Genomic DNA, 6,337 nt, shown 5'->3' on the forward strand with positions numbered 1-6,337 from the left:
GCGGGATTCCACCCAGTTAGGGACCTTAAAAAAAGCAGCCTTCCTGATTGTATTGAGCCCTGCCACTAGTCTCTACAGTCATGTAGAGGGGGATGTTAACTTGGTGCTTAATGGGGTACAACTGCCCCTGAAAGACCAGGGCCGCAGCCTGGGGGTCATTCTTGACTCCCAGCTGTCCATGGAGGCTCAGGTCTCGGCTGTGAGCTGGGCGGTGTTGTATCAACTCCATTTGAAACGAAGGCTGCGCCCCTACCTTCCAAACCACCTGCTCCCATTGGTGGTACATGCCCTGGTCTCCTCTTGCCGAGACTACTGTAATGCACTCTACATGGGGTTACCCTTGAAAATGGTCTGGAAGCTGCAACTGGTACAGAATGTGGCGGCTCGCCTGATTAAGGGTAGTTGCCGGCGAGACCACATTACTCCAGTGCTGAAGGAGTTGCACTGGTTACCATTTGCTTTCCGAGCCCAATTCAAGGTGTTGGTTTTGACCTTTAAAACCCTATACGGTTTCGGCCCAGTCTATCTGAAAGAGCGCCTCCAGCATCACCAGTGTTGCCGCCCAACAAGATCAGCCTCAAAAGACCTTCTCTCCCTCCCACCAGTTAAAACAGCTAGACTGGTGAGAACCAGGGAGAGGGCTTTTTCAATTGTGGCACCCACTCTATGGAATTCCCTCCCAAATGATCTCTGCCATGCCCCCTCCATGATGAGCTTCCGCCAGACCCTGAAAACCTGGCTGTTCAGGCAGGCCTTTGGGGTGGGTTAGATTTTAGTGTTATTGTTGGAATTTTAAGACTCTAATGTGAATTGTATGTTTATATGTTGTGCGTCGCCCAGAGTGGCTGGACAACCAGCCAGATGGGTGACTAATAAATTTAATAAATAAATAAAATAAATACATATATAGTCATGGCTTTCAAGACTGTATTAACTACAAAATATTCTTGCCTGCAGTATAAAGACTCTCCAAATCCTCTGCCCCAGATCCAAGTTGGGTTTGGCTCCTACAAGGAGCTTGCGTGAGCCAAGTTGAATGTGCCTTTTCTCAAGTAGCCAGCTCAGTACCATCACTAACTCTTTTGCTTTGGAACTCCCTCAGATGGGTGTATGTGGTTATTGTTGTAGTGGTAGTGCTTTGGTTCGAGAAAAAGCTTGATTGGGGCCTGGCCATGGTGTACACCAGATGTGCAGAACCTGTGGCTTAGATGCTGTTAGACTACAGCTCTCATAAGCCCCAGGAAACCCAGCCAATAGCAAGGCACGATGTAGTTGAGCAACATCTGGAGAGCCACAGGTTTGCCCACACCAGGTACACTCTATAAGAATACTTGCATCACAAGCTTCTTTGGGCTTTCGAGAGGGACACACGCTTCTTTATACTTGAAAGTCTTATGGATACCAGAGTAGAAAATGGGGTATAAAATATGTGAGAACTTGCTCTGTTTACATGTTGGAGAATAGACAAAGGTCACCAGCATAAGAACTGTCATTGAAATACAAATAACAATTGGTAGATCCCTTACTTCAGGGATGAGGGATCTGTAGTTCCAGCAGAATCTGGCAGTTTCACAACTTCTCTCATAACCTGACCATTGGCCAGGCTAATTGAGGCTGATGGGAGTTGAAGTCTAGCATATTGGAGGGGTGCCAGTTCCCCATCCTTGTCTTGCTGAACCTTGTTAACTTTCACATTATAACCACGGAGAAAACATTTTTAAAAAACTAGAGCCATAGCCACAGTAAATCTATACTTCTAATTTCCCCTGGGCTGGGTTGTCTATATCTCTGGGTATCCAAGCTAGAATTGTGGAGCCGCTCTTCAGGTATGGATATTTTATAAAAAGAAAAGCTGCTTCCAGTTGCTTGCATAGTGAGTTTGAAAGCAGGCTTTTAGTACCACATGCCATTGTAGGTGTTGCTGAACTTAGCCTGTATGTGGTGAAAGGATTTTGCTACCATAATCAGGAAACAAGTACCCATCAATCCAGTTTCCTTGTTTTGAAGTACGTTCAAAGGTTGATCTGTGTATCCTTTTGGAAATGAAAACTTGATGGCAACATGCTGCTCAAAAAGGTGTTCAGTGTTGGCTTTCCAAGTCTATAGGTGCTGAATTGCCACTTAAAATGCTCTAAGACTAGATTTTCATTTTCCTGTTGGCAAGATCACTCTTAACTCTCACAAGGAAGTAGAAGTGTTTCTGTTTTGAGTCATGTCTTTAGTATTAAGGGCTGTCTTAAAGTAAAAGGAAGTGACCTCTTAAACAGGTGCTTAAAAATGGAAAGATAAACTATAGAATAATTTAATGGACTACATTCCAAATTGGCTTCTAGCTGATGACAGACTGAGTCAGCACCCAAGCTCAAAGAAATTATTTTTAACATTTATTACCCACCCTTCACCCCAAGGTTCCAGGGCGGGTTACACCAATTTTAAAATACAGCATTAAAAATAACCTAAAATCACAAAATACGGTGGGACCTAAAAATACACATCTCAGGTGTCAAAGGTCAGGGTAAAAAAGTGCATCTTCAGCATTTGCCTAAATGCATCCATTATTCCTTTTCATCGCTTTGGGCAAGTAACTCCCTTAAAGCAAATATAGCTATTGAATTAAAATATGAATAGTACACTCATCATTTCTCAGTTCAATGTTGACTATCATAAATCAGCATAAATTGAAGAAGGCTTATAAGACTTAAGTGATACTTGTGTAAACCATCAGAGAATTGGGATAGATGGTATATAAATTAAGCAGTATAATTTTTTTAAATTTAAGGTGTACAGCATTCATTGTAGTATTTCCAAAACCTGAAAGCCACGACACCCACCCATAAGCCTTAAGTGTACAAGATGGTTTATTAGATGAACACCTGAGAATTGCTTTCAGAAAGATGGAGAGTTTCTTCCTGCACACATGCACTACTTTCCTCAAAATTGGGAGATCTCTTAGCAAAATTTGGGTTGGTTCAGAGATAGCCTGCTTGCTCAGCCACAGTCCTTCAAAGCAATTCCTATTTAAACCAATGGGCATCTCCTTGAGTTTGCATGTTGGTTGCTTGAGAGAATTGCACGAGGGAAACTGCTGTTTTGGGAGAGGGGTGAAAGCCCATTGTGAGGATCCCCACCTCAGACCTCCACCTGTCAGGTCCCTCCAGTCAGCATCCCGAGTTTTATTTGTTCTCTCATGCTCTAGCACAGATCTCACAAGATCCCACTGCTACACAGCACCACCAGCCACTCCCTGTAGACAATACTGCTAGAGACTTCGCCTTAGTCTCCCTATGGCTTGTTACTTTGTGTCTGGGTGCCCTTGCTGTCCACAACCCCCTTGTATCTTTGTCTATAAAGCATACAGTCCTGGGTTGCCCTGGATACGTGACGATGTTACAATATCTCCACCGCTGCTGCCATTTATTTGATACTGTTTCCCTCCAGCTTTGGTAATTACGTACACTGCCCTCCCTTCTGGTCTGTGTATCCCCAGCCAAGGATCAGGCTTTAGGTAATAAACCAATAAAAGTATTTATTTGATAACACCTGGTAATAACAAGATTACTTTAGGAATATTCAACAAGCGTATGGTTTCATTTAGTGTCACTCTTTATGTTTCCAGTCTTACATATTCTGCCTAAATACCAGCCAAATATAATCCAACCCACAACCAACTCCAATCCACACTCCACAATCAATCGCCAACAACTCCCCCACAACTCTCCAACAACTGTCATCCTCTCATTTATACCTTCAGCCATTCAAACACTCAGCCAATCATCATCCAACATTCTCCAGCATTCTAGCCAATGTACTCCCCCCTCTTACTCAGTCACTTACCATATATCACTTAATAAACCCGCACTTACCATATTTACAGATATTAAAATACAGGGATATCACATCCATCTCCTGCAAGAAGGGAGGTTTTTGCTTTCCCAAGTGCAGCCTTTCAAAGCAGTGGGTAATCTGGGAATTTTTCTATGGCTTGGGTTTTAATCTTAAACCAGAGAAGAATTCAGGAGCATCTAATGTATGCTGTTTCTTTGAGTCTAGAGTTACAGAGCCCCCTGTAAATAGGAACACAGGCAGTTGCCTTATACCAAGCAGGCCATCGATTCATTCAGCTCAGTACCGTCAACACTGACCAACAGTTCCCCATGATTTCAGATAGGACATTTCCCTACCTGGAGATGCTGAGGATAATCTGGGACATTCCGCATGCAAAGCATGTGCTCTGCCTGTAAGCTGTTGTCTCTCTCAACAGTTACATTTCTTTCCTGCCCTTCTAAGGAACTCGACCCTTTGAACATGGCTCTCTTTCCCCCTCCCCCCAAAAAATTATTTTATCCTTGTGGCCCCCTCTGTGTTAGGCAGTGATTAGCATGTCAGACTAGGACCTGGGAGATCAGGGTTCAATTCTCCACTTGGCCATGAAGCTCACTAGGTGACTTTGGGCCAGTCACTGTCTCTCAACCTCATCTACCTCACATGGTTGTTCTGAGGATAATATGGAGATGGGGAGAGCCATGTGTGTCATCTTGAGCTCCTTGGAGGAGAGGTGGGATACAAATATAAGTATAAATAACACCAAACCAGCTGTCAAAGTAGATAAGTGCAAAAGAGACCAAGGCTGCATACACATCATACATTTAAAGCAGATTTCCCCACCACTACTCAAAGAATCTGGGAACTGTAGTATAGCCTTCACAGAGCAATAATTCCTAGCACACTTTACAAACTACAGTTCCCATGATGCCACTTTCTAGGGAGTGAAGAGGATGGGCTTTTCATTTCTGGTACATGAGCAACTCAAGGCTGCAATCTTAGGCATACTTCCTTGGGAGTTAGGTCGACTGAACACAGAGGGACTGTTCTGAGTAAACATGCATTGGGTTCTGCAGCACGGCCAGCTTTTCCTTCCCATGGTGACATGTAGCTGGGTAGAGATGCCAAAGTATGAAATACATGCGCCACATCAGTTGTGAAGAGCACAAGATGTGTACAATCCTTTACCATGTGTCCCTTTAAATGACTATTGCTGTTTAAAAGGACAAGCAGCAAAAGAACAACACAGCATGCACCCTTCACAATTCTGTGTGTGGCAAGACTCCTGCTTCTTGTGTATTTTTAAAAGACAAAGTATGGGTAAATTATAAACCCATGCACCATTGCCCAAGTATAAATGTTTGTGTGCAATGGTGCTATGTTAGAGAAGCGCAGAGGAGGCAAAACTCCAGAAGGGACCGTGCACAGAAACAAACAGCAGTGAAATGCAGATGAAGTCTGATTTTTGTCTGGCTCTGCAATTTCGCTGAATGCACAGACAAACTCTTCCCCCAAGGGCCTAATTGGGGCATCCTAGTAAGAATGAAGTAGGTTGAGGCATCCCTGCATTACATCAGCAAACGTCTCTAGTGATTCGGGCCATTGAGAACTTCGTGACTCATTCAGGCCTCCTCAGACCCTTTACAAGCTTCACAGATTCGACTGGAGAGCATCACCCCCACCTCGCCAAGAGAATAACTTGCATGGGTCTCCTTGCAGTGTGGGTGGGTGGGTGTTTGTCAGGGGGATGTGAAATGCCAGTGCTTGCAGCATCTAATTAAGAAGAGTGGGGAACTGTGTTGGTCTGCAGATACGCGCTTGTTAGGAACAGGATCACCTTGTTTGGATTTTACATTGAAGCATTCTGTGTACTGCAGAATGAGTCAGCCCTGCAGAGGAAAAGAGGGGACAGAGAGAAGCAGACAAAAGGAAGAGAAGCAGCAATAGCCTAGAAAACAGCCATTAATTGTCCATCCAGGTCTTTGCAAAAGGTCTAAAATCAAGTGCTCACTGCCTAGGTGCTGCAGTTCCCCTTTCTGGGTGAATACATGTCCTTTAAGCTCTTTCTGATGTATTCCAAAAGCTCTGGTGAAAAAAAGCAAGGCAAGCCTGTAGTGGACATGGGTTCCTAGCGAAGAAACGTGGATAATGACTGGGTCTGTCTCGGGCCTTTTGCCATAAGAAGGAAGGATAAAGCACTATTCAGAGCAGGGGACTAGATTCAGCCACAAGTGGGGAGCCTGTGGCCTTTTAGATGTTGGGGATTCCCAGTTCCCAACAGCCCCAGCCAGCATAGCCAATGGTAGGGATTTGTGGGAGTTGTAGTTCAGTAACATTTGGAGGGCTGCAGGTTCCCCATCGCTACCTTAAATGATGGCTGGATCTGCTCTCATGAATTGAGCACTACAGAGATGAAGATCAGCAGAAGGGCCCTTTTGGTAGTTCTGCCACCCTCAGAGGTTTGAGATGGTGATGGTCCAGAAGAGGGCATTCTCTGTGATAGCCCCAAGTTGTG

Source organism: Rhineura floridana, chromosome 17 (assembly GCF_030035675.1).
Source record: "Rhineura floridana isolate rRhiFlo1 chromosome 17, rRhiFlo1.hap2, whole genome shotgun sequence".
Classification (NCBI taxonomy): Eukaryota; Metazoa; Chordata; class Lepidosauria; order Squamata; family Rhineuridae; genus Rhineura; species Rhineura floridana.